Here is a 20,268-nt window from a genome sequence, read left to right on the forward strand (position 1 = left end):
CTCCCAGAAGGCATTTAGCCTGTCTCAGGGCTGTACATCACAGAATAGCTACACACAAGTCTTTGTGAGCCTCTGAACACCTCCTTTACTGCTTTTATATTTTTACTTTCTCATAGTGAAATATAACAGCCATGTGAAAGAGTGCGTGAGTTAAGTGTAACAGCCAATCAATGAATAACTAAAGCACACCCATGAAGCCACCACCAAGTCAAAAAAAAAAAAAAAAAAAAAAGTGACCGACCAGTGTCCAGAAGCCACTCACCCCGTCCTAGAGATCTCAGTTCACTGAGATTCTTCAGTGTGTTTTAGTTTTTGCTACTTTGTGTAGGTCCTTAAAAATATTGTTGGGTTTGCCTGTTTCCAAAGCTTTGTAGAGATGGAATGGTCCTTGTACATTCCTAATGTTTTGCTTCTCCTGCTCACCAGAGTTGCCTCAGACTGGCTGCACACAAGAGGACCCCAGTGTGGGAGCCCACACACTTTGTGCATGCATGTGTACATAGATAGGTGTGTGTGTGTGCATGTTGCTAAACCAATAAACCTGATCTGTTATATACTTTTCACTGATTTTCATTCCATTTTGTGCTTTAACCACAACCTGTGAATCCATGCAGTTGTTCTGGACATTTCTGGCCATCGCAGGCAGCAACAAGAGCCCTTGTTGTGTTTCATAATGCACAAGTGTGCACATTGCTTTGGGGGGGTCAGAGATGTTCTTCACCTTCACTTGATAATGTTAAATTGGCTTCCAAAAGTAGAGTTCTGATCTCCATTCCTATTAGCATCCTAGACTGTTCCTGCTGCTCTACTTTATTATTTGAGTTGTTTAAATGTCTTTTTTTCACCCAGACTTAGCAGCTTTTTGGCCTGATAGGTCTGAAATAGAATCTTATTGTGATTTAAATTGCAATACCTGATTTCTAAAGAGGCCCAGAACCTTTTTAGATTTATTAGCCATTTTAAATTTTATCTTTATTCTGAACATAAGTACTTTATTGGTTGTCTATAGAGTGTGTTATAGGTGGCTTGTCCTTTTGTTCTTTTTATTAACCGAAGTACCAGGTTATCAAATTTATCAGTCTTTTCCCTTATAGTTAAGGCTTTCTTCTATACTTGTTTGACAAATTTTTGAATGTCATGAGGTCATGAACGGTATTTTTATTTGGAATAATATTCCCATATGTTCATTTTCATAACCCACAAGCAGGGCAATGGGGAGCATCTTTTTCTTTTCCTTTTAAAAATTTTATTATTTGAAAGGCAGAGTCGGGGTGGGGGAGTGGAAGAGAGATTGAGAAAGAAAGAAGGATCTTCCATCCTCTGGTTTATTTCCTCAGTGGTTGAAAAGACTAGGATTGGGCCAGACCAAACATAAGAGCCTGGAACTCTATCCAGGTCTCCCACATGGGTGGCAGGAGCAAGCACCTGGGCCATCTGCTGCTGCTCTCCCAGGTACATTAGCAGGAAGCTGAATCAAAAATAAAGCAGCCAAGACTCAAACATTGTGCTCATATTGTATGTCAGCATTACAGGTGTTGGTTAAACCTCTGTGCCACACTGTCAGCCCCTCAAAAATGGGTCAGCCCTCTTCCCCACTTTCTAGTTGTATGGCATAGGATAGAATATTTATCTTGATAAGCTTTAAGTTTCTCACAGATTAAATGGATAAAATACCTACTTTGAGAGGCAAAGGATCACACGTTGCATGTATACTCAGCCCATGATAAGTGGTAGCCCTTGGTTTTAGAATATCCACTTGGCTTTTTTTTTCTTTTGCACTTCACTGTTTTTCTTTGTGAATTTTAAGGTAACCTCTCTCTCTCTCTCTGCCTTTCCCTATCTGTATGTAACTATGCCTTTCAAATAAGTCTTTTAAAAAATTTTTTTGAATGGTTTGAATTCCAATTCTGTTAAAAGATATACCTGGCAGCCTGAAACACAGTCTATCTTGATGGCACTGGGGTGCTTTTGGGCTGGGGAGTTCAGAGTGAGAGAGCTAAGACACTGCCCCTTCCCTTCTGTTCTCCCTGTGTCTGGGGATGGTGGAACTCCAATGAGACACACTCAGAAATGCCAGCTTCAGGCTGGACCTTTAAACCCAGGGAAGGGTGAGAAAGGTCTCAGCTGGGTCCTCCCACCTCCCTGAGGCTGTGAGTGCAGCAGTGCAGGTTGTTTATTTATTAGGCTGGAGCCTGGTGTCTGGGTAAGGGGTGTTTTATAGTTTTCCTCTTCAATATTTGACATGCCAATGTAAAATATTAGAATAGATCTTACAAGTGCAGTCTTTAAAAGGAAGGATACATGATATATGAGTTCATGAAAATAGGATGAATTGTTAGGAGGCAAGTTTTATCCCAAAGTACAAGAGCATATTTGTAATAATGTTTGGTAAAAACACATGTATCTATCAAGAGATATGTACTGACAGATTTTGTGTGGAAGTGTGGGTGTTTCAGCCTCCAGCAAGTGGATTGTGTGACAGTTTTGAAATAAGTACCACCTGGGACATGAGAGAAGGCCAAGAACTGTTTGCAGAGTTTCACACAGCAACATGTTGTAGGACTTGCTTATTTCCTGTGCAAGTGTGTGTGTGTGTGTGTGTGATTTGTAAATATGTAAAGAACTTGTTTTTGATAGTTATACAACTAGATAATTTTATATTGCAGAGCTTGAGGTAAGAGTTGCCATTAGAAAGGAGATTTTTTAAAAATGTATTTGGGGCAGGCATTCTGGAGCAGCATGTTAAGCCAGGCTTGAGACATCTGCTGGTTTAAGTTCCAGCTACTCTTGCTTCTGATCCAGCTTCCTGCTAAGGCATCCTGTGAGACAGAAGATGATGGCTCAAGTGTTTGGGCCCCTGCCACCCATGTGGGAGACCCAGATGGGGTTCTAGGCTTCTAGGAGGTTTCAGCGGGCCCCAGCCTTGGCTGTTGTGGGCATTTGAATAGCAAACAAGGAAATGGAAGATGTATCTCTCTCTGTCCCCTTTCTGCTTCCCTCCCTCTCTCTCTTCTTCCCTCCTCCCTTCTTCCTTCCATTTCTCTTTGTCACTTTACATTTCAAATAAAAGAAATGAGCATTTATTTAAAAGTAATAAAATAAATTTTATTTATTTGAGACAGACAGATAGGTCTCCTGTCCACTGGTTGACCCCCCAAATACCCACAATGGCCAGAACTGAGCCAAGTCAAAACCACGAGCCAGGATCTCAATCCAGGTCTTCCATGTTTGTGGCGGGAACCAAGTATTTGAACCATCACCTGCTGCCTCCCAGGGTGCACATTAGCAGGAAGCTAGAATCCAGGTGAACCCAGGACTGAAATTTTATCACTCTGATATGGGATCATTGAGTCCCAAGCAGCTTCTTCTTGACAGGCAGAGTTAGACAGTGAGAGAGAGACAGAGAGAAAGGTCTTCCTTTTCCGTTGGGTCACCCCCAAAATGGCTGCTAAGGCTGGCACGCTGCGCCAATCCGAAGCCAGAAGCTTCCTCCTCGTCTCCCATGCAGGTGCAGGGCCTAAGCACTTGGGCCATCCTCCACTGCACTCCCGGGCCACAGCAGAGAGCTGGACTAGAAGAGGAGCAACCGGGAAGAATACAACGCCCCAACTGGGACTAGAACCCAGTCCGGGGTGCCGGCGCCGCAGGCAGATGATTAGCCAAGTGAGCCATGGCACCAGCCCCCAAGCAGCTTCTTATCTTCTTCATCAACAAACATCCACTCCTGAAATGGACTTTATATATATAATATATAAAATATAAATTTATAAATATTTATAAATATATATATATAAACAGCTGATTTAATATGTGAGGCATTCTAGTTACAGACATTTGAACTGACAATCAAGATGCCAGTTAAGATACCCACATGCCTCATCAGATTCCCTGTTCCAGCTCCAGCTTCTGAATACAGCTTTCTACCAGTGTGGACCCTGGCAACCAGCAAGTGGTGGCTCAAGTGGTTGAGTCCCTGGTTCCTACGTGGGAGTCTTGGACTACATTACTGGCTCCTGCCCCAGCTTAGCCCTGACTGTCGTGGGCATTTGGGGAGTGAACTAATGAGTGGGGATATCTATTTCTGTCTATGGAATAGTTTTTTTTTTCTTTTATTTTAAGACTTACTTATTTTGAAAGTGTTACAGAGACAGAAGGACAGAGAGATCCTGCATCTGCTGGTTCACTCCCCAAATACCCACAATTACCAATGCTGGGCCAGACCAAAGCCAAGAGTTTCTTCCAGGTTTCCCTCATGGATGGCAGAGGCCCAAATACTTGTGCCTTCTTCTACTGCATTTCGCAGGCAGTTAGCAGGGAGCTGGATCTGAAGTGGAACAACTGGGACACGAACCAGCACCTGGATGGGATGCCAGCATCGCAAATGATGGCTTTACCCACTGTGCCACAATGCTGGCTCCTCAAATAACTTTTTTTAAAGATTTTTATTTATTTATCTGAAAGAGTTACACTGAGAGAGAGAGAAGGAGAGGCAGAGAGAGAGAAAAGGAGAGGCAGGGGGTGGGGGAGGAGGGTCTTCCATTTGCTGGTTCAATCCACAATTAGCCACAATGGCTGGAGCTGTGCCGATCTGAAGCCAGGAGCCAGGAGCTTCTTCCAGGTTTCCACGTGGGTACAGGGGCCCAGGGACTTGGGCTATCTTATACTGCTTTCCCAGGCCAAAGCAGCCGATCTGAAGCCAGGAGCCAGGAGCTTCTTCCAGGTTTCCCACGTGGGTACAGGGGCCCAGGGACTTGGGCTATCTTATACTGCTTTCCCAGGCCAAAGCAGAGAGCTGGATTGAAAGTGGAGCAGCCAGGACTCAAACCAGCATCTATATGGGATGCCAGCACTGCAGGCAGTGGCTTTATCTGCTACGCCATGTGCCAACCCCCTCAAATAACTTGTTTAATGTGAGCTATTCCAGAGTTATAAATTCATCTTACATAATTATATAAATTTAAGCACTGATTCAAAGGAACCATGCAGAAGGCTTAATCTCTTTTTATGGTTTCTTCAGTTAACTTCAATTTGAAAAGTACCTTTCTGAAAAGCAGTGACATAACTTTGGGAAGTATTTAGTAATCCCAGCATCTGGAAGATATTGTAGGATATTCTGAGCAGAAGTCCGTCTCAAGTCAATATGCCCATCTGATGCCCTTGGTAGGTGCTAACCCTGGTCAGCTCATGCCCCAGTTGAATTACAGGATAGCTGAGGTCAGGGCCCAGCAAAAGGTGCATGCATTCCCTGGAAATGTAAATATTAGCTGTGGTGGCTACCATCATCACCGTCCCAAAGGTGTTACTGAAATACTATTTTATGGTATGTATCCTGTCATTTTGAGTATCTTGAGTCATCACAATAGAAGGTTTAAATATAAAATTTACCCATCAGTCAGGACAGTCTGTTCAGAAATCCGACCACATCTTTATATGGAAGTTCATAGCAATTCAAGGGGAAGTGTTGTCTTTGTGTGTGTGTGTGTGTGTGTGTGCTCTAACCCATACTCTCCTTAGCTCCCACAAATCCTGAGCCCAACATGCATGCAGTCTGTCCTCTGCAAAGCACTGGGGGTCACAAGGAGCTGGAGGAGCAGCCATTCCAAAACATGGATGTTGATACCATCCCACTCTTCCAGCCTCTTTCACCCTCTCTCCAGCCCTAAGTTGTCCCCTGGGCCCCAGGTCAACTTTTCAGTAGTGATAACAGCAGTAATGTTTTATTGCGGGAGACCTGCCTTTCAGTTTCCTGGGTGCTTTGAGATTAGTTTGGGTGGAGGCTGAGGCTCTTAGGAAAGGGAAGAAAGATAATATTGTAGCAAAATCTTGAGCAGAGCTGAAGAAGAGGTAATAATGAATACATTTCAGGTCAAGGCAGGAGGTCTTCTTGTAGAGACCTGTCTTAAGTTAATAACCCTTTTTAAAAGGGTTTTATTTATTATTTATTTGAGAGGCAGAGAGAGTGAGAGAAAAATTTTGCACTTGCTAGTTCACTCCCTAAATGCCAGTCTGGCTGGGCTAGACTGAAGCCAAGGACCTAAAACTCCATCTGGGTCTCCCATGTGGGTGGCAGAGAATCAAGAACTTGGACAATCATCTGCTACCTTTCCAGAATGCACTAGCAGGAAGGTGTTTCTGAAGCAGAGTAGCCAAGATCAAATAGGCACTAAGATATGGAGTGCAGGCGTCCCAAGTGTCTCCTGAACTTGTGGTGTTGAAAACCTGCAGTTGATACTTTTTAATAACAGCTCGACTGGGATGTCATTTACATAACATAAAATTTACCCTTTTTAAAGTGTGCAAAACATTGGTTTTTACTCACAAAGTTGTAGAACTGTCACCATTGTCTAATCCAAGAATATTTTCAATATCCACTGACAGTCACTTGTTGTCCTTCACATCCCCTAACAAACACTGCTCTCCTTTCTGTCACCATAGAATGCTTTTTTGGGACATTTCATATAAATGTGACCTCTGGTTTCTTGTCTCTTTCACTTTAGCAGAAAAATCTTCAAGGTTCATTTATGATACAGGTGCCTCAGGATGGAATTTCCTTTATAACTGAATAAATTTCATTGTACAGATATACCAGATTTATTTATCCATTCACCAGCTGATGGACATTTAGGTATTTCAGCTTTCTCATTGCCATGAATAATCTGTTTGTGAACATTCATATATAAATATATGTGTGGACATAAGTTCTTTTTCCTTGGGTAAACACTTAGAAGTAGAATTGCTGCATCACTGCAGTTCTCATCTTGTTAGGCTCTCAAGGTTTCCGTGGCTCCTACCAATTTGTTTAATGATCTGCTGGGCTACTTGATGATGTCTTTGAAGGTTTAACCAAACTTTATTGAAGGAAATGCATTGAGTATTGGGGCAAAAGTTTAATTCATTCAAGATGGTCTGTTGGTATGTAAGGTGATGTAAAAGGACTTAAGTTACCTTCTAGAAGGCATGTTTTCTGTCTTAATCATATATAAACTGTATCTACAAATGACAGAGAGTCTGATACTAAGTGAATTAAGTAAGCAAGTGAGAATATGAAGGTAGACATGTGGCACAGCAGGTAAGCCACCACTTGGGACAACCACATCCTACATCAAAGTGCCTGGAATCAAAGCCTGGCTCTGCTCTCTGTTTCAGCCTCCTAGTAACCAGGAGGCAGCATGTAATGGCTCAAGTACTTGGGTCCCTACCAGCCATGTGGGAACTTGGATTGAGTTCTTGACTACTGGCCCAGCCCTAGCTGTTGTGGGTATTTAGGAATTGAATCAATCAATAGTTCAAACTCTCTCTCTCACATACACACACACACACATAAATTAAATTAAGAAAAAAAAAAAAACAATTTTTTTAAACAAAAGTGACAGGGCCAGTGTTGTAGGATAGTGGGTAAAGCTGCCACCTGTAGTGCTTGCCTACCATATGGGCATCTGTTCAAGTCTTGGTTGCGCTCTTCTGGTCCAGCTCTCTGCTATGGCCTGAGAAAGCAGTGGAAGATGGTCCAAGACCCCTAGGAAGCTCCTGGCTCCTGGTTTCAGATTGGCCCACCTCTGGCTGTTGCGGCCATTTAGAGAGTGAACCAGCAGATGGAATGCATTCTTTCTCCCTCTCCCACCCCCTCCCCCTCCCCCTCTTCTTCTCCAGAACTCTTTAAATTAAATAAAATCTGTAAAACAAAAATGAGACCTCATGAGAAGTTCTCACACTGAAGCATGAAGGAATGTCTGGTATGTGACAGATGCCAGCATTGCTGAGACCCCACATGTCTTTACCAGGTGGAACTGACAAGTGGAGTTTCAAGGGCATGGCCACCCTGACCAAACAGTACAGCAGGCCCACAACCACATGCCCCTGTACCCTACATTTTCCTATTCCTTGCCCCATATTCTGTTATTCTACAGAACAGAGAGACAAGGCCTGTTCTCAGGAGCCTTCATTCCTGTGAGGACAAGAGTCAACAAGCAGGACTAACAATATCAACATAAGAGAGTGAGGTGGATGGAGCTGCATCAAATTGGCTTCAGAGGAGCCTGTCTCCCTGCACAAAAACCAACAGTGGTTCCTGCTAGAATAGTAGTCTCAAGACTTATTGGCCTTTGCTGGTCTCATTGGCATTGGTGTTAGAAGAGCCAAGACAGTGCCACCAGACACCCTCAGAATGATCTCAGAGGATGGGCGATGAGCTGTGACCCACCTGCCTGGACACAGCTTGCTAAGAAATTTCCTCCCTGCCTATGAGACTCTTCAGAACGTCTCTAGGGCCTCACCAACATGGCAAATTTGAAACTACCTTCTAGTTGAGTGTTGGGTCACAGGAAATGTTGGAGTTGTAGGAAGTTACATTATTTACAAATAGCCCACATGCAAACAGTTTTACAAACAGTAGGAAGTTACAACTCAAAATAGGACTCCTGTCTTAAGTTACTGGGCACTGTTAATGATTCAACAGTTAAGAGAAAATTATTTCTTAGACTGCATAAAGATTATGTCTTAAAATACAACCAACCAGAAATACCTGAAGTTTGTTGTCTCCTGACAGTCAGTGACCATTTGGGTAGGTAGACTTGCTGCTGCCCGAGGAAAGGTACAGTGGTTGTCATCAAGCGGGGTGAGGGAGAGTGAGGGCAATGTAGAGAAGAAGGGCAATGGTAGAGCCAGTCTTGAGAAGCAGAGAGGTTTAAACAACCCTTTCAAACTTTTTCATCACAAGAAAATATTTAAGAATCTAAAAGGTTTTAGACTCTTAAATATTATTATGTACCCAAATAGGCTTTTAAATCATTTGGGGAAGCTGAAAGACAAAAACTGATAGAGAATTCCCATCTACTAGTTCATTCCCAAATGCCTACAACAGCTGGGGCTGACCCAGGGTCAAATCCAGGAGCCAGGAACTTAAATTCAGGTCTCTTACATTTTGGCAGGAACCCAAATGCTTGAACCTCCCAGGGTCTTCATTTGCAGGAAACTGGAGTAGGAACCAGAGCCAGAGCCAGAATCAAACCCAGATACTCTGATGTGGGATGTGGGCATCTCCACCACTAGGCTAAGCACCCACTCCCAAAGAGGATTTTTAAAACAAACTTGGTTATATTGACCAATATTTACCACATTATGAAGTAAAACTGAAAAGATTTTCAGTATTCATTAATTCACCTCAATAAACAATAAACAATAAACCCATTACATGATAACATAAATAGTATTTTTCTGAAAAATATTTTCTAAAACAAAAACAACTTAGTGGGAGAAGTGGCACTGTTTCGTGCTTTTGCTGCTTTCTGTAATGTCAGGCTTAGTAAAAGATGGTGGATTATCACCTCTGCCCTGAAGTCAGTCTGCTGGTGCATGATGCATCCTGGGCTTTGGGAAATAGGAGACAGTGAAAGTGAGAGAGAAATGGAAACTCTCAGCGGAAAGCAGTTCTGGCCTTGCAGGCCACCTGGAAGAGTTGAGCCGTGCACTTTGAGAACTGCTGATCTGAGATACTCCTTTTTCCAGATGAACTCTGTTGGAGAGTTGTACTACCACAATCATAGATACAGGGAAATTAGCAACTATGTGACAGATTTCAAAAACATTTTACATCCAAAATAACTACTTGGTTTAAAAAAAAAAAAGTCTGAGCTGTCTGAGGATGAACTAGGTCAGTTGGTCAGGTTGCTAATTATCTTTCTGTCTTCTTTAACTGACATCATGATGGTGGTTTAAAGCTCCTAGATCAAATTCCACTCTGTCCACACCCAAAAGAAAGTAATTCCAGATAGTCATAGATAGCCCTGCAAAGATTTTGGAGCTGTTAAATGGCACACTATCAAATGGGGGAAATGACCCCTGAAAAGACTCAGAGATCAGGCAAGTGAATAGGTAACTCTATTGATGGTAGGGTGTGCAGAGTGCAAGGTGTTCACATTGAAAATTTCTAGGTGCTGGAGTTTTAATCGCCTACAAGTCAAAATAAATAACATCAGATATAATGAGGCCAGCAGAAGTCAATTATTTACTGCAACCAAAAAGTCTTGAAAAGTTGAAAAAATAATTGTGTTGAGCTAAAGAACTAAATAATTTATGTAAAAATATGTAAATTTAGCATTGCTTCAAATGACAGATAGGAATCCCATTCCTTCCTCATTTATTGTTTATGTTTGTCTTTGATATCCTTGCTCATACTCTACTCTCATCATCTACTGTTTAGTCCCCAAGAGAAGGGCTCTGCTCTCATGGGCCGGGACTAAGCCCGATCTTTGTCTCCTCATCAAAATGACTGAGAACGCTGGTAATATAGGGCTGCAGGCAGCCTGAAGTTTAGGAAGTGGACGTCCCATTTTAGGTTTCTGCACACATGTAGGTAGCTCAGTTCCATACATATTTCTTGTACAAAGATAGAAAACCTTAGCTGTCTTATGGAATCCAGGAGATACTTCTGTGCCTTGACATCATTTCAGACTCCTACACTGAATTCTTGAGGTCATTTCTGAAAACAATCCCAAGTCAGTACCCTCCCATTGTGATTTTTGGTGTGTTTTCTATTTAGATTTCAACAGCTTCCAGAATATCTCACAAACAAACCACAGGCAAGAAAATGGGCTTTTTTCATTATAAGGAATAAGTTAACTTTGCTTCATATTAGTATTTCTGTTTATTCCAGCCTTTATAATCTTGGGGGTATTTTTTCTGAAGAATTTGGTAATTCCTAAAACAAGTAGAAAATATTTTTAAAGTTAGTTAAAGTCTTGATTACCCTGTATTTTTAGCTTTTTATTACAAATGAGTTGGAAAGGTTGAGGTTCACTGTTGTTTTGTTTTAATCAATACCCAAAGCCTTTTGCAACATGAAAAGCCTTCCATCATCGTCGCCAAGCTTATGTCAGCCTGCAGGAAGGCGTGGATCACAGATGTTGGCTGTTTGCAGGTCTCTCTACAGCTGTGCTCTCAAGAGAAGGAGAATGTGCCTCACTTCTGCTCCCCTGCTTCGGCCACTGCAAACTTCACCACCCTCACCGACCCTCACCCAACATCAAAGACTCTGGAATCAGCTTTGCTCCTCAAATACAGACACGTGGCAACAGCGGATGGTAGCAATATTAGGAATTGGAGCACAGGGACTAGTGTTGCTGAGCAGCAAGAACTAGAACCCTGGTTCAAGTCCCAGCTGCTCTGCTTCTGATCCAGCTCCCTGCTAATGCACCTGGGAAGGCAGTGAAAAATGGCCCAAGTACATGGGTCCCTGCCACCCATGTGGGAGACCCAAAAGAAGCTCCTGGTTCAGCCTTGCCCACCCTGAGCTGTTGCAACCATTTGAGGGAGTGAACGAGCAGATGCAAGATCTCTCTCTCCCTCTCCCTCTCCTTCTCCCTTTCTATTACTCTGCCTTTCAAATAAATAAATCTTTAAAAAGAGTGAGAGAAAGGCCGGCGCCGCGGCTCACTAGGCTAATCCTCCGCCTAGCGGCGCCGGCACACCGGGTTCTAGTCCCGGTCGGGGCGCCGGATTCTGTCCCGGTTGCCCCTCTTCCAGGCCAGCTCTCTGCTGTGGCCCGGGAGTGCAGTGGAGGATGGCCCAGGTGCTTGGGCCCTGCACCCCATGGGAGACCAGGAAAAGCACCTGGCTCCTGGCTCCTGCCATCGGATCAGCGCGGTGCGCTGGTCGCATCGCGCTGGCCGCGGCGGCCATTGGAGGGTGAACCAACGGCAAAGGAAGACCTTTCTCTGTCTCTCTCTCTCTCTCACTGTCCACTCTGCCTGTCAAAAAAAAATAAATAAATAAAAAATAAAAAAAATAAAAAAAAGAGTGAGAGAAAGAAAGAAGGAAAGAAAAGAAAAGGAAAGGAAAAAGAAATTAAGAAATCAAAGCATAATAGAAACCTACCAGGGAAGAAAATGAGGCAAGAGAGCTGTCAGGACTGCACTTTACAGATGAAAGGTATTTCTTCCAAACCGCTGCTGCCTGCTATGCTCCTCAGAGCAAATGCCCAGTACTGAGGTTGAGAACGGGACACGTAAGCCCTAAAGGACAGGAGTGGGCAGGCTTCCTTTCTGTGACACTCATCTCTAATATGTTCCTAAGTCTCAGTCAATCTCTGGGGCCTCTGTTAACTCCAAATGCTGATAACCCCATCCTCACAGCATCTCTCTTAAGGGATTCCCCCAGGGACTTTTTCATAAGCCTGAAGGTGCCTCTTACACTTCAGTAACATATAGGGGTGGCTCTTGCTTTGGAAGGTGTAGAAGACTTGAGCAATCTTGGAGGCAGTCTCTTATTCCACATCCTGCACATGCTGCTGGTCACTGGAATGTGTGTCTGAAGAGAGCAGCACCTTGCTCCATATATTATCAGCTCATTCTGTTGTAGAACTTTGCACCAGCATGCTCTAGTCACTGGCTGTTTTTATTCTCTTTGGCAAGGCACTAATCATGTTTATCTACCTTTCCCACCTGGAAAGCTCATCTTCAAGTAACCTTTCTAAGACTCTTAAGATTTAATGAAGCAAACTATTAAAAGCCCTGTTGGCAGATAAATTGTGGCAGGAATATGAGAACCTATTTCAATTATTTATTCACAAGATTACATGGAAAACAGAAACTAATTGAAATTTTACATTCCAAGCCTTAGTAGATAATTAAGTCTGAACTTCTCAGTAGTGTTTTAGCTCTTTTTTTACTCACCAAAGCAGCCAGTCCACTGGGCTAAAACCAGCCATTTGGCTTCAAGCAAATGCACACAAGTGGTGAGTTTGTTTGTTTGTTTCTAGAGGTCCATATTGGTTTATAGTTTCTGTCAGTCCTGGCCCAGCCTTTCTTTGAATGTAGGTTCATTATTAGGAGTGAGTGAGTGAGGGGGTGTGTGTGTGTGTGTGAGAAGGGGGGTGGGGGAATATGAAATAAATCACATTAGAAGAATTTGAGTGGAGATTGCAATGTGAATTTGGCCTTTAAATGTCAGCCTTGTTTGCTCCATCCTGCTCTTGCAGTACCCCATCATCATCACCCCAGTGGTACCCTCCAGGTGCATTTGGAGCCCTAATGGATTTTTTTTTTCTCTATCAGGCCTGGCTAACAGAGGAAGTCAAATGTTAGATTCTGACAGAGTGTATGGGTTAGCCAGCACAGCAAGACAGGAAAAGGAAAGAAAAAACTTACAGATCAGTAAAGAAGCAAAGAACATTTACAAAGAACATCATGGTCCATGTAGAAGATTTTATGGAATCTACCAAACAAATGAACAAATAAGCAAACTAAAACCTAGAACTAGATATTTAAGCAAAGTTGGAGGATACAAGATTAACCTACCAGAGTGAATTACATTGCTATGAACTAGCAATGAACCTTTGGAAAGAAAAATTAAAAATATAATACCATTAACATTTGCTTCAAAAAGTGACATATTCAGATATACATGTAACAAAACATGTATAGAGTCTATATAGTGCACATTACAAGGCACCGATTAATAGATATAAATAAACGGAGAGGCATTACCTGGAAGAGACAGCATTGTGAAGATGCCAGTTAAACCAAAATGACATACAACCTTCATGCAGTACTCCAATGCCCATTAAAATCCCAGAAAAAAGTGTTTATAAGTATAGATAGGCTTATTGAAATTTATATATGTCCATAAACTGATGAATGAATAAGTAAAATGCACTTTATTCATATCATAGAATATTATTCAGCCACAAAAAAGAATGAAGCTACATGAGTGAACTCAAAAATATTATGTTAAGGGAAATAAGCCAGTCACAAAAGACCATATATTATATGATTCTATTCATAAGAAATGTTCAGAATACACAAAATTCAAAAATGCAGGAAGTAAATTCATGGTTGGCAGGGGCTACAGAGAATGAATATGACTGCTTACTAGATAGAATGTTTGTTTCAGGCATGATGGTTGCATAATTCTGAATACACCAAGAACCATACTCTGTACACTTGAAATGGTGAAATTTTTGGTATGTGAATTATCTCAATTTTTAAAATTGGATTTATGCTTTTTATATCCCTGTGGTACTGTAAATATAACTTTAATAAATATGTATCTTGTTATACTTCCACTTAAAAAGTATATTAATTACCATCAATGCAAATACAGTTCTAGAAACTGTCCTGGGTGTGAGTTTAGGAAAGCTTGTGTGGGCTCAGCCAGCTCTCACCAAGCCATTTGTATCCTGCTGCCAGAAGCAGCCACATGTCTTTTGGTCCATAGCATCAAGCCCTCTGCTGTAACCCCCTATGTGGGTGTAGAGGAGGATCACAGGCTGCCTCAAGTCCTGCACAGGCTTCTAACTTCTCTTCCCATGGTGACAGCTGAGAGAGTCAGGTGAACCCCTGTCCAACTGTGGTGTGTGTGGCTTTCTCTACTGTGATACAGTAGTCAGAATTTATGAACCACAGAAATACCTAAAACAAGCTACCGAGGGAGGAAGGAAGTTAATTTAGCTCTCAGTTCTGGAGGTTCACAACCAAGGTCGAGTGGCCCCATTGGTTGCATATCTGGTAAGAGTGATCTTGTTGGCAGAGTTTCAAGGTGATACAGAGCATCACATAGCAAGAGGGCATGTATGTGCCTCTCCTTATAAAGCCACCAGGATTCAATGATAGGGCTCCCACCCTAACAACTTAATCCAATCTAATCACCTCCAAAGGCCCCACCTCTACACACCGTGATTACATTGTTTCCACGATCCTAGTGGAACATAAGACATAACATAAGACTTTGGGGACAGAGCCTTTAGTACATAGGCCTTTGGGGACACCCAAATCACAGCAAGTTACATCAGCTAACTTTACCTACTCCACTACATCACCAGGGAAGGGAATGCCATGGAACCACTGTCCCACTTAGTTCAGGTAGGAGGACAACCTGTCTAGCTCCTCTGCTATGTGTTCAGAGATAAAGATGACAACTTTCTGTCAAGTACCTAGAAACTTTGTTTTCACTGAATTTACCTTCAGATTCATTTTATGTCATCTGTAAATTAAAGTATAACTCCAAGAAATTCATTCTGGTATAATGATATTATCAAATCGCCCTATCTTAAGCATAATGTATATCCTTTTTTCCTTCTAAATATATTCTCTAAACATTAAACATTTGAGGTTTTTTTTAAAAAGATTTATTTATTTGAAAGGCAGATTTAGAGAGAAAGAGAGACTGAGAGACATTGTCCATCTATTCAGGTTCATTCTCCAAATGGCTGAAATGGACAAGGTGGGGCAGGGCTCAAGCCAGGAGCATGAAACTCCATCCAGGTCTCCTACATGGGTGCCAAAACACTCAGGCCATCTTCCACTGCTTTCCCAGGCATATTAGCAGGGAGCTGGATTGGAAGTAGAGCATCCAGACCTCAAATGGGATGCAGGTGGCAGCTTAAGTCACTGTGCCTCAACACTAGCCTTTTACTTTTTAAAAAATACCTTCTTGAATAAAAATTTTTATTAACTTTTGAAAAGGCAAATTTAAGGTGCCTGTCCCTTGGCAGACAGATTGTTGTTTAAACATATTTTAAAGGCTGACTTTTTAAAAGAATTTTTGCTCTGTAAAAAATGAAACTTTATGGAAAAATGAATCATAAGGAATGCATTGTAGTGGAAAGAACAATGCATATTAATTGTGCCAAAGTCAGCTTCTGTGCCACACTTGTCCGCCTGAAAGTTTGCAGTCATTTAAACAAATGTGCAAACTGCCCAAGATGAAAATTCTAATTTACAAAGCAGCAAAAGTCATCTAAACCACATCTATTTTTAAAAACAGTGGAGAAGCGGATTTTTTATGAGACTAAGCATTTTATTTAACACACAGCTGACATTCATCTAGGGTTCTGTATTAAAATATAAATGGGAGGCAAGTGTTGAGTACAGCTGTTAAGTCACCACCTGGAATGCTCGCATCCTATATCAGAGCACCTAGGTGTGAGTCCTGGCTCCTGATTTCAGCTCCCTGCTAATATACACCCTGGGAAACAGCAGGTGATGTCTCAAGCACTTGGATCCCCACCATTCATGTGGTGAGACCCAGATGGAATTCCCAGCTCCCAGCTTCAACCTGGCCCAGCCTCAGCTGTTGGAGGCATTTAGGAAGTGAACCAGAAATGGGAGCTAGCGCGTGCACTCTCTCTCTCTCTGCCTTTCAAATAAATTATAGAAATGTATATGTAAATATGTCATTTGTCCAAATTTTTAAAATTAGACAGCAGCATCTTCAATAACTCAGCACCATTACATTCAAATAGATGTCTTCCTTTTTTTTTTTTTTTTTAAGATTTATTTATTTGAGAGGCAGAGTTACAGACAGAGAAAGGGAGAGACAGAGAGGTCTTCTATCCACTCCCCAAAATGGCCACAGTGGCTGGAACTGGTCTGATCCAAAGCTTGGAGCCAGGAGCTTCTTCTGGGTCTCCCATGTGGGTGCAGGGGTCCAAGGACTTGGGCTATCTTCTACTGCTTTCCCAGGCCATTAGCAGAGAGCTGGATCTGAAGAGGAGCCGCTGGTACACAAACCAGCGACTATATGGGATGCTGGCACTACAGGTGGAGGCTTAGCCTACTATGCCACAGCACACACTAAGGCTGTGTGTGTAGAATCATGTTTCTCAAAGAAAATTCCAAGTGAACACTATTTCTTCAGAGTATTACTAGTGATTATACTGACAGGGCTCTGGTGGTTTTAAAGTAAAGGAAACTGGGCTTGACAAGACATCACAGACCCTCCACCCCTGATAGTCCCTGTGCTTATTCCTGAGAGTGACCTGCCAGGCCACAGACGCACTACACACAGCAGCCCCACAGAGTCCTGTTTTCATTAGTTGGACTCCATAGTACACTTTGTGAGAAACTCCAGAAATTTAGGAAAATTGAGAAGCACTCTGTCAACTAACAACAAAGGAGTTTTTTTTATTTTTCTATTCTGCACAAAGAAAATAATTTCTATCTTTTTTAATGATTTTTTAATTTTTTATTTTTTTTAACTTTTAATTAATGAATATAAATTTCCAAAGTACAGCTTATGGATTACAATGGCTTCCCCCCCATAACGTCCCTCCCACCCGCAACCCTCCCCTTTCCCACTCCCTCTCCCCTTCCATTCACATCAAGATTCATTTTCGATTCTCTTTATATACAGAAGATCAGTTTAGCATACATTAAGTAAAGATTTCAACAGTTTGCTCCCACACAGAAACATAAAGTGAAAAATACTGTTTGAGTACTAGTTATAGCATTAAATCTCAGTGTACAGCACACTAAGGACAAAGATCCTACATGAGGAGTAAGTGCACAGTGACTCCTGTTGTTGACTTAACAAATTGACACTCTTGTTTATGGCATCAGTAATCACCCTAGGCTCTTGTCATGAGCTACCAAGGCTATGGAAGCCCCCTGAGTTCACTGACTCTGATCATATTCAGACAAGGCCATGGTCAAAGCGGAAGTTCTCTCCTCCCTTCAGAGAAAGGTACCTCCTTCTTTGAAGACCTGTTCTTTCCACTGGGATCTCATTCGCGGAGATCTTTCATTTAGGTGGGTTTTTTTTGTTTTTTTTTTTTTTGTTTTTTTTTTCCCTAGAGTGTCTTGGCTTTCCATGCCTGAAATACTCTCATGGGCATTTCAGCCGGATCCGCATGCCTTAAGGGCTGATTCTGAGGCCAGAGTGCTGTTTAGGACATCTGCCATTCTATGGGTCTGCTGTGTATCTCACTTAACATATTGCATCATTCTCTCCCTTTTTGATTCTATCAGCTAGTATTTTCAGACACTATTCTTGTTTATGTGATCCCTTTGACTCTTAGACCTATCAGTTTGATCAATTGTGAACAGAAATTGATCACTGGGACTAGTGAGATGGCATTGGTACATGCCACCTTGATGGGACTGAATTGGAATCCCCTGGTATGTTTCTAACTCTACCATTTGAGGTAAGTCAGCTTGAGCATGTCCCCAAATTGCACATCTCTTCCCTCTCTTATTCCCACTCTTATATTTAACAGTGATCACTTTTCAGTTAAGTTTCAGCACTTAAGAAGAATTGTGTATTGATTACAGTATTCAACCAAAAGTATTAAGTAGAACAAACAAAAAAAATACTAAGAGGCATAACATATCAAGTTGCTCATCAACAGTCAAGGTGAGGGCTGATCAAGTCACCGTTTCTCATAGTGTTCATTTCACTTTAACAGGTTTCCTTTTTGGTGCTCAGTTAGTTGTCACCTATCAAGGAGAACAAGTGGTATTTGTCCCTTTGGGATTGGCTTATTTCACTCAGCATAATGTTTTAATTTTTTTTATTTATATAAAGGGGACACATTTCATGTATTTCATATATACAGTTTTTTTTTTTTTTTTTTGACAGAGTGGACAGTGAGAGAGAGACAGAGAGAAAGGTCTTCCTTTTTGCCATTGGTTCACCCTCCAATGGCCGCCGCAGCCAGTGTGCTACGGCCAGCGCATCACGCTGATCTGAAGCCAGGAGCCAGTTGCTTCTCCTGGTCTCCCATGCAGGTGCAGGGCCCAAGCACTTGGGCCACCCTCCACTGCACTCCCGGGCCACAGCAGAGGGCTGGCCTGGAAGAGGGGCAACCGGGACAGAATCCGGCGCCCCGACCGCGACTAGAACCCGGTGTGCCGGCGCCGCAAGGAGGAGGATTAATCTATTGAGCCGCGGCACTGGCTATATATACAGTTTTAAGATTATAATGATACTTCTCACCTCACCTTCCTTCCCTCCCACCCTTCCTCCTCCTTTTCTTTTTTTTCCTCTTAATTTTTTTAAATTTTAAATTTTTTTTTTTTTGCCAGGCAGAGTTAGACAGTGAGAGAGAGACAGAGAGTTACAGAGTTACAGACAGTGAGAGAGAGAGACAGAGAGAACGGTCTTCCTTCCGTTGGTTCACTACCCTAATGGCCGCCACAGCCGGCGCTGCACAGATCCAAAGCCAGGAGCCTGGTACTTCCTCCCGGTCTCCCACGCGGGTGCATTTTCCTCTTAATTTTTACAGTGACATAACAAGCTTAATCCTCTGCTAATATAAAGAATTTAACATTTATACTCATTTCATCATAATTTTATTCTGTTCCTTCACAAAATAACTGAGAATAAAATCCTGCCATAAACTGTTTAGGGCAGGTTTCTGAGCTTAAAAACATAGGTGTTTATGACTCTAACAATACTAAGAATTACAGTAACATCAGATATCTGATGTGTTGGGCACCTACGGCGAGAGTAGAAACCATAATAGTGCTGTCTGTGCTTCATTTCTTTTACTCCTTGCAGTAACACCAACAGCTAAATACCAGTCTCCTCCCCACCCACCCACCCTATTTTATAGAAGGGGAGACACAAAGTCCCATGATTAAGTGACTTTCTCAAGGTTGCACAGTAGCAGAACTAACATAAGACCCATGCAATTCTCCCTCCCTGTTAGCAAGGGGCTCCAGTAAAGGTCAAAGCTGTGCCTTCGAAATGCCGTGAGATCTAACATGAGAACCATGCAAGTTGAATCACACAATGTTTGTCCTTTGGTCTCTGGCTTATATACTTTATGTTAGATAAATTTTCTTATTGTATAAGTAATGTACTGGTGGTTCCTGGCTTACATTGGTTCCGCTGACAATTTTTCGACTTTACAGTGGTATGAAAGTTTTGTGCATTCCGTGGAAACCTTACTTGGAATGTTGAATTTCAGTCTTCTCCTGGACTAGCACTGTGTGAGCAGTCCCCTGGGGGTGCTGGGCAGTGGCAATGAGTGTGCTCCCAGTCAGCCTAGTAGTCACAAGGGGAACAACTGATGTACTCCAGTTGCTGAGCCAGGATGTGTAATTAGATATTTTGGCTGCATTTTCAACTTATTGGATGCTTTTCTTACAATTTTTCAGGGTAAATCCTATTGTAAATCAGGGAGCATCTATATATCTGTTTTTGAATAATATATAAGGAATATATAATCCAAAGGAAGAAAGTAAGAATCACCTCCAAGATCTACTCAGTGCTTTCCCCGCAAGGTTTTTGGTTTTTATTTATTTATTTATTTATCTATCTATCCATCTATCTTTCTATCTATCTTTCTATATCTATCTATCTATCTATCTATCTATCTATCTGAAAAGCAGTTACAGAGAGAAGGAGAGACTAGAGAAGAAGAGATTTTCCATCTGCTGGTTCTCTCCCCAAATAGCCACAACAGCCAGAGCTGGACCAGGTCCAAGCCAGGAGCCTGGCACTCCATCTGGGTTTCCCATATGGGTGCAGGGGCCCAAGCACTTGAACCAT

The 20,268-nt window shown here is 42.1% G+C and overlaps 1 protein-coding gene and 1 long non-coding RNA gene across 11 annotated transcripts in view; one reads left to right on the top strand and one right to left on the bottom strand.

Moving 5' to 3' along the window:
• SPIDR (scaffold protein involved in DNA repair) overlaps nucleotides 1–20,268 on the top strand; it is a 454,456-nt gene that overhangs the window by 408,831 nt on the left and 25,357 nt on the right. The gene's annotated exons all lie outside the window — the stretch shown is intronic.
• The window catches only part of LOC108176496 (uncharacterized), a 126,784-nt gene that overhangs the window by 82,031 nt on the left and 24,485 nt on the right, over nucleotides 1–20,268 (bottom strand). The gene's annotated exons all lie outside the window — the stretch shown is intronic.

This window comes from Oryctolagus cuniculus, chromosome 6, assembly GCF_051225735.1.
Source record: "Oryctolagus cuniculus isolate XC-2025 breed Fujian yellow rabbit chromosome 6, ASM5122573v1, whole genome shotgun sequence".
Taxonomy (NCBI): domain Eukaryota; kingdom Metazoa; phylum Chordata; class Mammalia; order Lagomorpha; family Leporidae; genus Oryctolagus; species Oryctolagus cuniculus.